Source organism: Galleria mellonella, unplaced genomic scaffold (genome assembly GCF_026898425.1).
Source record: "Galleria mellonella isolate WM207_F2 unplaced genomic scaffold, CSIRO_AGI_GalMel_v1 utg352, whole genome shotgun sequence".
NCBI lineage: Eukaryota > Metazoa > Arthropoda > Insecta > Lepidoptera > Pyralidae > Galleria > Galleria mellonella.
In genome coordinates this window covers 7,581,813-7,594,250 of record NW_026442084.1, presented here as the reverse complement: position 1 = coordinate 7,594,250, position 12,438 = coordinate 7,581,813, and the positions used below count along the sequence as shown (strand labels likewise).

Below are 12,438 nucleotides of genomic sequence, written 5' to 3'. Positions count from 1 at the left end.
TATTTGCCACCTCTTCAAGTTGTAACATATATGCGTACTTATTTGGGATGAAGCACACAGACAATGTTGCGGGCACAGTAATTGTATAATTACTCTCAACTTTAAATGGACACCTCAGTTGCAAACTGGTCATAAATTTGCACATGCACACCAACTGGGGCATTTAACTGGTCATGAATTTCTACATTCGACTGTTTTGAACTGTAGATAAACAACAAACGCAAAAAGAACTTGGCCTCATTTTTCAAAAGCTGTTTTTTTTTTTTGTATTATTAGCAAATTAATCGCAACACCACTGTACTTGCGAAAATAAGAAATACATGTAAATTTTTCTCCACAGCAATCAATGATTGAAAAAAAAAATTAATTTTCTTTCTTATTTTTTTAAACAACTTAGAATGGAAAAAAGTTGATAGCCCACCTGATTGAAAGTGGTTACCGTCGCCTATAGACATGAGCAGTACTATGGACATAAAAGTGTATACTGTTTCGCCCATGACACCCCCCATGCGTTGCCATTCCTGAAGACTCAGATGTTATTCCTCTGTACCCTGTAAATTCACTACCATATCCCAGCCTTCAAACCGAAACACAGCCATGTAAACTCGACTGATTTACGGTAAAAACACTAATGGAACAGAGATGTCCAAGCAAACGAATTTTGTACAAAGTCTCCCTCTGGTAATTGAAAAATAATTGCGACGATTACCAGACTTCGTTCATGAATGCTCTTTAGAGTCTCCTTTTAGGAGTCACATTGCATTATAATTGCATATTGCGAAGCACCTATTAATAACCACTCTGCCATACAAAACAACACAAGCGCAATGCTTGCTAACGGACGGAAGTTACTCAAACCTATTCGGAAGATAGGCCGTTGGTTTATGAAACAAGCATTGTATTTAAGTACATTGATTTATGCAGTATGCAGCCTTGGGAGAGAGGCGGCTCGGCGTTCCATTTTAATCAATTAAAAATCTACTATAAGACTGGCCGTATGCTTATTTGTCATCTTTGTCATTGAATATATATATAACTTTTTTGTGCAACTTAGAATAGCAAACAAGCTGACGGCCCACCTGATGGAAAGCGAAAAATGACGCCCATAGACACGAGCAGTACGACAGACATAACAGACTGTATGTATAGTATAATTTTAATGGGCGATAATGGAATGGTAACCCCACCCGCGCTATCAGTATACACCGGCGGGGCACCAGTGATAGATGATAGGTGAGGATGAAGCAGGTCAGTTAGCCCGTCGTGACGAAATTAGAATTGTTCACGATGGTTTCCAGGGGGAACCACGTGGAGGTCGACCTGATAGGACATATTGCTAGCAATGGGGCTGTCAAACTCCATTGCTAACAATCCCTTTCCCCCCTGTACAGTATAATAGGTGAGGATAAAAATATGGTCAGAGCCTATTGTGGAGAATTCACCACGATGGTTTCCAAGGACTTAGTGGAAGTTGACCTGGTAAAATATATTTCTAGCAATGGCGACCAACCTCAGTACCCTTTCCCCGGGGAGAAGGATATAGAGAAAAATTGGGCAGTAACAGAGAGTTAAAATCCAAGAAGGGAATTGTTTATAACGGGTACAAAGAACTCCATTGCTAGTAATACAGCGAAAACCCCATATATAGGTACGTAATGTCTGAAACTGATGTTTGCAAGTTATGGCTTTAAGATTGTCCCACAAAAAAAAAACATTAACTGTCAAAACTAGTTATTTTAATCTAAAAATTAAATTACTAAACCGTTTTTGATAAAATTTCTACAGGACCAATTTTTACAAATTATATCCAATAGTATATCCTTTCATATAAAAAAAAAAAGATTTTTCCAAATCGGTTTGGAACGGACGGAGTTATGAAGTAACTAAAATAAAAAATAAAAACTCTATTGAGAAACTCATTCTTTTGGAAGTCGGTTAACTACATACAAGACATGCTACAGCTCGAGCTATTTAATGTACCTACACAAACAGCCTTCGTAAGTGTATGCAAATACATGATTCGATGAAAATGAAAACACGCCAGCTGGATTTTCTACTGCTTTTCCATTTTTGTTCAGTGTTGACGTGCTAAAAATTCTTCTATTATTCTATTCGATTCGATTCGATTCGAAAAAAAATGTTTCTGTGTTTCTTACAAAAAAAAAAATCTTTGCAAATGTCAAAATATATACTATAAAATTTTATTTGCATTAAAATGAAATGAAATTTATTTTGCTTGAATGTACATAATTTTAGATGGAAGAGGTTTACATTTCTACGTGGATAAATTGGAATTGTTTATTTATGTATTTATATAATTATTTATTTTATATTAATTTGTTTTCCTTATGCCTATAATTAAATATGTTCTATATATATATATATATATATATATTATATATATATATATATATATATATATATATATATATATATATATATATATATACTTATATATATTTAATATTTAAATTAATATTCTTAATGTTTTATTCTGTTAATTTTCTGAATTATACAATACCTACTTGTACAACAATTAGACCATTACCCTAAAGTTGTCTTGAAAAGATTGCTCTCAGCAATAAACTTTATATTTATTAATTGTCTTGTTTATTTTCTATATTGTGTAATGCAAATAAAGTATATTCATTCATTCATTTCCCATACACATTCTGCCTGTATGTCGGCGTGCAAATTATTAACAATATGAAAATTTTACGTATATTCTACATTATATTTCTATATATATATATATATATATATATATATATATACTAGTACCGTATTCGAGTATTCTGACATTTCCCTATGGTTGACCGGGAGGGAATGCTTTTAGCATTAAGTCCGCCATGTACACATATTTATACTAATGAATAAATAAATAAATATTCTACATACAGAACCCAATATTCCTATTGAAGCACATAATCTTAAAAATGGGACCATTAGGCCAAATGCATCCGAGCATTTAATACAGACGGTGACAATTTGTTAGGCGAATGGACGACATTTTGTCATAGCTGTGTAATCAGTGCGTTTCGGTCTGAAATGGGTACAGAAAAACTAATATTGCAATAATTGCTAACACTTCTTTCGATACAAGGACGACACGATATGTGTACACTGTAATATTGGAGTGAGATGACAGTAAATACCTTAGATTTTTTTTTATACAACTTAGAATAACAAACAAGCTGACATTAAAAAAAAACGGTGGGTGTATGTTATACACACACTGTTTTTTTAATGGCTTTATTTTATGGTATTTTTTTCTCATCCACAAAAACCATACGCGAGGTTCAATCACGTGGTAGTTTACGTACCTATATGAGTCAGAGTGAGCACAACTTTCGGAAGCCGGTATCCAGTCGCCAGTGGCGGCAAGTGAAGTCTTAATTTACAAGTGTTTGCCATAGAAAGTGGTCAACTTAAACGATTGGGTTGTGACCTTGATTTTGTGTACTGGTTACTTCATATTTTAAATAAATATGGCAAGGCTAAACAAATATTGATAACTATTTTATCGAGAGATTTTTTATAAATATTAAATGAATGGTAACGACGCCTTTTTTTTAACGTCTGGAAAATGCTTTATGAACACCATACACACCACACCACATACACTTTGTGGGAGGTGAATAGGTACTGTGGGAATCCCCCCGTGAGGTGGGGGTGTACCCACCAAAAACCAGACGATATACCCTCGAGGTGCCATATGTCGGAGACATGGGTTTGCTTTCGCACTCACCACATCTTCGACGGCAGCGACCCACCCCCTGATGGTAAGAGCAGGTCTCCTCTCTCAAGATAGGGTGGATGGCGTGCTCACCCTACCACTCGGAGGATGCGCCGGTATATTAGCACATCCCCCAGGAAATGGTAACCACGCCTGCGCTATCGGTATACGCTGACAAGGCACCAGTAAAATATGATAGGTGAGGACGAAAGGAGGTCAGTTAGCCTATCGTCACTAATTCTACAGGAATTAACCTATGGTTTCTAGAGACTAAGGTTATATTGCTAGCAATAGGCATTTTAATCTCCACTACTAACAATCCTTTTCCCCTGAACTATGGTGTTTTTAATAGGTGAAGATGGAATGATAACTCTGCCTGCGCTATTGGTATACGGGACATCAGTGAGAGATGATAAGTGAAGATAAAAACAGGTCATTTAGCCTGTCGTGGCGAATTTACCACAATGGTTTCCAGGTCAACACCGTGGAGGTCGACCTGACAGGACGTATTGCTGGCAGTAAGTAAGTAAAGTAAGTTGTTAGACCCCATTAATAATAATCTCTTTCCACTCCAGTCATAAAGAGTACCATGAGAGTCAAAATGTATTCTGTAAAGTCCATAGTTCTGATCCTTCTCCCACGGATTATGGTATTAAGCCTCCGTACCATGTATTTTCGCTTTACCAACTAACTATAAGCACAGTTACTTCAAGACAGAAACATGAATGGAACAGAGGTACGTACGCGAACGACATTTGCACAAAGTGTTCCTCTAAAGATGAGGTTACCTACAAAGATGCATTTTCACATCGTGTTACTATAATATCACGTTTTACGCCACATTTCAACACTCACGAGATATGCCGTCACGTTTTCAACATACAAATCAATAAGAGAGTGCAGCCGAGCATCGAACCCGTTGGACCGGTCCGTCAGTGGGTTAGAAACGCTCGGCCACTGCCATTTAAGAATTGCATTGCCATCCAGTTATATACAGTTATTTTATTAACACTTTGCTGACCGGGGATTTTGTCGTGATTGAAATCTATGGAATTAAACTAAAATTGTGTTAAAAACCTTAATTTTTTTTTATGCCACTTACAATGGCAAACAAACTGACGGCCCACCTGATGGAAAGTGGTAACCGTCGCCTATAGACATGAGCAGTATCATGGACATAACAGAGTATACTGTTTCGTCCATGATACCCCCCATGCGTTGCCATTCCTGAGGACTCAGGTGTTATTCCTCTGTATCCAGTAAATTCACGCCATATCCCACCCTTCAAACCGAAACACAGCCATGCAAACACAACTGCTTCACGGTTGAAACACGAATGGGACAGAGGTACCCAAGCAATCGACTTTTTACAAAGTCTCCCTCTGGTATATTGTTAGCGCAGGCGGGATTGCCATTCCATTATAATCCATAAAAAAACACCTTTTTCCATCAAAGAGAATGTCCTATCGGAAAAATGATAAGAATCTTCATATATTATAGTTACATACATATGTCATTGCTATTCTATCGTGACGATAAAATTGTGCCGTGCCATGTCAAATTATAAAATTAAATAGCCCGACTTAACAGAATAGGGTAACCACAATTTGAATTAAATCTGGTACACGGAAATCCTAATTTAAAGCAAAATTTATTTTATAGAATGAATCACGCGTGCGAAGTAGCGAGATACAATGAATAAACAATAAATTTAAGCTGAACAATGTCTACATCATCATCATTTCAGCCTTTATCACTCCATTACTGAACGTAGAATTCTCCCACAGACATACAAGGAATGCTCCCTTGTGTGAATGTGTAAATGTGAAAAAGACTATTTTCCGCGCTTAGTCTCTCATTTGGGCCATTGTGCGTATGAGTCGTGGCTAGTACAGCCAACCTAGCTCCGCCCAGAAGCGCAGAAGCTTCCTGGTTTCTTCACAGGCCTCACGGAGCGACCTCACCGTTCCGAGGAGGGAATGCTCCCTTATAGTAGTTTATTATTAGGAGGATTTTGCCAGTAGCTGCCACGCTTTGCAGGCGAATTGGCAACCGCAGCTTGACTTATACTGCTGTTTTAAGAAGGCTCATCCTTCGATCATTAAGTTCCCTAAGTCGCCTCTTACAACACCCACGAGAAAGGAAGGGGTGGCCCATTCTATGCCGGGACCATACAGCACACTGTTCTTCATATTATCTATAAATATACTCGTAAATTGACGTGGCATGCCTAATAAATGGCATACTAGTTACCTGCATGCAACCAGTGTTAAGTTTAGTAAAAAAAAATATTAAGGGTATAAAGAAATAGTCAATTCAAGTTGGTTAGTCCATCGTTATCAGGCCAGTTCAGTTGACCCGAATCACATGACTTGACTTGGGGACGCATTGTTGTGTCTAGACGTGTCCATTGGAAATCTGATAGGAAAGAGTTCTTCAAACTGTGAATTTAGCTCTTCAGTACCCCACCGGTGCTTTTTTTGTAGGCGGGGTACTAAGGAAAGCTTGAAACAGTTATAGGATGTCGTTTGAAAATGGCCGATGACGACTCCAATTTTACATTTTATATAAAATGGACATGACATCATTGACATCTGATCCATGACGATCGAGAAGTTTATCGATTTATATAAGTTTACGTCATCGGCTCAGCGACAAAACTCTATAATAATATGCGCGATCCAATATTAATTTAACCGGTATTTTCGTTTTCCTTGATTTATTTTCATTGTGTATCATTTACGCCTAAATTCCAACTGGTTTTTGTCAATATCATATGATATTTAATATATATTAGAAATATACATATTTTGTTTAAATACATTGTTTACGTTCTAAATGCGTGTAAATTAACGTACACCTAGTGCAGGGGTTTCCAAACTTATTTTGTCTGCTGCCCACTTTGAAAATAAATTATTTTTTAGAGCCCAAAATTTTTAACCTACTTAAAAACGACTATTTCTTCAAGATCAACAAAACATCCCCCAAGCCTCTACACAACGCCCCTATACGCTCACAAGAGGGCGTTATCGCCCACTTTGGGAAAGGATGGCCTAGTGTAAAATGCAATAAGAACTTTAACAAAATTGTCCTCATTTCACCTCTTCTCATGGTCACCGCAACGTATAAAATTATGACGATAGAATAATAGAAAATTTTATAAAATTGTCTTATTACACGTAATAATATACTACATACACAATACGACATCCCGTAATTTTGTTCCATTACCCATATTACTGGAGTTATTACTAAAAACAACGTTGACTGTAATCGCCTCGATTTCGAAAAATAATGCAATTTCAATTCCGCTAGAGATACATTTCTTTCAAAACGAAAATAGAAGTGACCCTGCTTTTTCATTTTGATGGATGAAAATGGAATCTAAAACCCGGCCTGCACTATCGATATACGCTGGCGAGGCACCAAATGAGGGATGATAGGGGGAGATGAAAGTAGGTTAGTTAGCCCATCATGACGAAGTTCATAAGAATTAACCCAATGGTTTCCAGGGAAAACCACATGATCGTCGACCTGATAGAGTTTATTGATAGTAACAGAGCTTTTAATTTTTTTTTTTTGTTTATATAATGGATGATAATGGAATGGCAACCCTGCCTGCGCTATTGGTATACACCGACGGGGCATCAATGAGGGATGATAAATGAAAATGAAAGAGCAGGTCAGTTAGCCCATCGTGATAAACAAATCTGGATTCAGCACGATGGTTTCCGTGGGAGAGCGTGTAGAGGTCGACCTGTCAGGGCATATTGCTAGCGATGAGACTGGCAACTGACTGTTTATTACTAACAATCCCCCCTCCTATTTATTTATTTATATACCGTTAGATCAAGCTGAAATTCTAACTTAAAATCTGTTATCTGGTATAATTTGATACGCCATCTTGAAGTGATGGAAAACCAACTCGACTATAAAAATAAATATCAAAATCGGTTCAGATCGAACGTGATTGCGTAACATAGTCACAAAAAGATATTGACGAATTAAAAACCACTTTTTGGAAATTAAAACGTAACCTTCACACGGCTAGCGAATTGCGTACGAATGTTACAGAAATATATATTATTAAAATATGGAAATAATATTTTAATAATTAGGTAACACAACCGGTAAGAGCACTGACCCCGGCAAGACATAAAATGTGGGGGGCTCCGATATTTTATATATATATATATTTTTTTTTTTTGATGGATGAAAATGGTATGGTAACTGGATACGCTGGCAGAGTACCAGTGAAGGGTGATAGATGAGAATGAAAACAGGCCAGTTAGCCCATCATGATGAATTCATCAGGAATTAAATTTTTTTTTTTTTCTTAAAATAGCAATAGTGTCTGAATTTAATATATAATTGTTCTCATTTTCTATTGTTATTGTATATAATATTGGAACTAGTATAAGCTAACGCTATGCGTAACAATTAACGATGTACAATTTTAAAACAATTATTTAGTTATAAAGCTTATTATAGTCAATGTAATGTGAATTGTATTACTGTTGCTGTGCCTGAATGGATAAATAAATAAATACTATATCAGGTCGATCTCAAACCATGGTTCACATGCAAACCATGGCAGTAAATTCTTGTACAATTCGTCACGTTGGGCTAACTAAAATATTTGGGGGTTACCATTACATATTCATCCATCAAAAAAAAAGAATAAATTTTTGAGAAAAAAAAGTATGTTCTTAATTTCGCACTATCAATCAGATCAGTATCGGATAAATTAATATCAATTCCCATGCATAGCAATTACGACTTATTAAAAAAAATCTTTCATAGAAACTCTTAAACTATTTACTATTACGTCATTTTTCATTATAAAACAGAATACATTTAATCTTTTTTCAAATAGTTTAGAAGCTCTTTTAAATCTTCATTGATTTAAACTATACTGATGGGTTTGGACAGTGGACATAAACATAACAAATCCATTGTAGTGTCCTTGGTATCCCATGCGATTTAGGGGGGTTATAGTTTTTTTGTTTATAGGTAAAAATAGAATGGTAATCCCACCGCACTATTGGTATACGCTGGCGGGGCACCCGTGAGAGGTGATAGGTGAGGATGAAAGCAGGTCATTCAGCCCATTGTGAAGAAGAAGAATTGAGAATGAACCACAATGGTTTCCAGGGGAAACGCATGGAAGTATTTTTTTTATACAACTTAGAATGGCAAACAAGCTAACGGCCCACTTGATGGAAAGTGGTAACCGTTGCCTATATACATGAGCAGTACCATGGACATAACAGAGTACACTGTTTCGCCCATGATACCCCCCATGCATTGCCATTCCTGAGGACTCAGGTGTTATTCCTCTGTACCCAGTAAATTCATGCCACAATTCTACCTGATAGGGTACATTGCTAGCAATGGAACTAAGACCCTATTACTAACAGATTGGATTACTATCATTATCTGTTATTCTATTGAATGTTATTCATTATGTTTATATAGGATAATATCTATATAATAGTGCGCCACCTACCCTATGTCTTTTTCTCAATGTCCTCTACCCAAAGGTTGTCTGAAAGAGATTGATTAGCGATAAGGCCACCTTTTGTATCACTTCCCATTAACATTTACTGTATTTTTTAATCTTTTTTAATTGGAGCAATAAAGTGTAAAATAAATAAATAATTATGTGTTGAGAAGAACCTGCTAGAATTCTAACAATTACTGTTTTCAATGTAAATAGATAGATACTCTTTATTGTTTCCTCCAAAAGATTACAATAGTCAATTTATTATAAATATAGACAATAGTATATATTCAATTTTATTTATATATATATTATTTAATGTAAAATAAACACCCATTTACAAATACAGCAGATAAGCCAACCATCATTGTGCTAAACCATATTTTAGGGATATCAATGACCCAGCTTCCCACAGCTACCAGTCTGGTGTCAGATTCACTGTTCATAATAACACATTTGTTGTTCAACTGTGAAGACATTTTTTTATGTTGTCAAATAAGTAGTACATTTTTTAAATCTGATTTTATTATCTCACAAAAAAAAATGGAAATCAATTATAATAAAATCAGTTATTATGATATAAAAACTAAACTGCTGAATCAATTTTGATAAAATTTCTATGAAACCAGTCTGTAAGTATATCCTTTCAGATAAAAAGGAATTTTCCAATTGGTATTCAAAATTAACTGAGATATAAGGTAACAAACATAAAATAATATATTTGAATTGAGAACCTAATTCATAAAGTTAGTTGAAAAGGTGCGAATAAACCTTAATAAATAAATAATATAGTAGGATTAAAAAAAAATACAAAAGACTGTTAAATATATTTATTTAAACATCAGAATTGGCAAGGGCTTACTATGATGTTCCTCATAATAAATGCATTACAAAGTAACCAATGTATGTACATCTGACAGGAACATAAAACAAAAGGTTGATGACTAAGTTCCCTACTATATACACTTCAAAATAAGACATATGCTAATACAATAAAGTACACATTAATTAGGGCCGCCTTTAAAGCTAACAGCACAAAGAAACAAAGCATATTTTATCAAAGTGATTCCACAAACAAAACATTGTAGAAATGGCATTGCAAAGTACAAATAAGTTAATATGTTAAACCAAGTCCAAGGAACTTGTTACATTTATTATTAATTTTTATTTGTGTAGTATTTATTACTATATTTTTATTTATATACAATAAGCAATAAAAAATACATTATACTTGGACTTAACATCATTAAGTGCCAAGTATAATAATAAATATGTTGCTTTAGTTAATTTGTTAAATTATCAGTGCAAACCACATCCACCAATAAGTATTAAACTAACATTTTTTTCTGACCTACACATTATTTTATTTTTGGGCATAAAAAATAAATTACTAAACTGAATGGTAAGTTTAAAAAAAATTGGTGTGCATAGATAATAAAAAAAAATAGCATAAATAAATCATTTTGAACTCTTAATTTTTTCACAGGAAAGCTTTTGTAATAACAACTTTTCTGGAAATTCCTGCCCTTACAATATACACCAACAACAATTACATATATAAATGGGTACATAAATAATGACAGTAAAGTAGGAATGGAGCAACTGTTGAGTTTCTCATTTCCTCTTAACAAATAACAACCATTCAAAATTAAAATATACTTTCAATTAAGTAAAATTTCTCCAAGTACCGTGAGACTCATAATTATAATATTGTATCGAACAAGTTTAGTTACTGAAATGGTTAGTAAAACGAGTTTATTCAAACAATTCTTATATATTCAATGATAAAATAAAAAAAAAAAATCGACAACCACCCTAATGTTAAAGTATAAATTATGAATATTTTAAATAAAAGGAAAACTTACCAAATGTTACCCGGAAATCTTTGCTTATTATCCGTAACACGCTAATTTCAACAAAAACCTATTGAAAGGATTATGAAAAATTTTCACCGTTGTTTCTATGGACTATTCAAATTGTTTAGAATAAATATTTTCACTTGTGATTGTTTTTATAAAATATAAACAAACACTGAAAATAAAGTCAAAATAGGAAATCTTCCACTGATGGATCTGTCGCAGGATTGCCATAAGCAATTTATTATTTTTTTTTTTAATTTTTTTTAGTACGTTTGTTCCGTTTGGAACAGGCTAAGGTCGGAGACCATGCTGCCTAGTCTTCAAAAAGATAAATTGTCTGGAATGCAATTTATTATTTTTACCCAAACGTCAAATATTTTTTCTCCAAATCGATACAATTTCTACATTTATACCTTATCAAAAACTTGTATAGTTTTTCACTTAATTTTGCAATGTTCCACAGAAAGAATAACAAAAATTACTCTTTATTTCTATTTTTATATTTTACCCTCTACAAATTCAAATTCTTATAATCTTTAATCTTAGATTTAATTAATGGACTTGTTTACAAGTACTTTTAAATCGTCATTTTTTCGTTTTAAATCTGCTTTAGTAAAAAGAGCCCGCAAGAAACTTAATAGCTACTCTTTTAAGTCTCTGTTAACATGTGTTAACATGTTAAAAATGCACATATATTTATTTATATGTACTGTGTCTGAAATTGTATGGTCATTAAAAATTTGTGCATGTTCGACTAATACCTTGCATCGGGGGAAGGGATTGTTAGTAATGGGAAGGTTGCTATCAATATATCCTATCAGGCCAACCTCCACGGGATTTCCTCTAGGAACTATCGTCACTAATTTATTGTTAAATTCGTAACGACGTGCTAACTGACCCGCCTTTTTGTTCTCACCAATCATCCTTCACTAATGCCTCTCTAGTGTATACCAATAGTGCAGGCGGAGTTACTATTTCACTATCATCTATTAAAAAGAAATACCTTGCACCTATAAGATTTAAGTAATCGTTTAGTGTGTTTGTGACTTTTTTCAATAAGCGTTTATTCATAACAGTTTTAAATTTTTTAAAAGATGTAGCCAAAAAAGCTTTTTCTAAACGATACTTTGGAACATCAAGTTTAAATTTGTATCTAGTATTAAGATTATTTAAAATCGCTGTTTTTAAGAAATAGCTGAAGATATGCATATATACAAAATATTTACATATATGTATTGTAGAGCAACGTGAGAATATTTGCTTGTTTACATTTTTATTTTAGTTATTTACGACCTTTCATGGTATAAATCTGGTGAATTGCACGTTTTTTAAATTAAATA

At 34.1% G+C, this 12,438-nt stretch overlaps 1 protein-coding gene across 1 annotated transcript in view; it reads right to left on the bottom strand.

Moving 5' to 3' along the window:
• LOC113519453 (ATP-binding cassette sub-family D member) overlaps nucleotides 1-11,317 on the bottom strand; it is an 83,167-nt gene extending 71,850 nt beyond the window's left edge. Inside the window, exon 1 of the mRNA XM_052897178.1 lies at nucleotides 11,105-11,317. The gene's annotated coding sequence lies outside the window, so the exon portion shown is untranslated. The remainder of the gene's footprint in view (nucleotides 1-11,104) is intronic.
• Nucleotides 11,318-12,438: the final 1,121 nt, after the last annotated feature.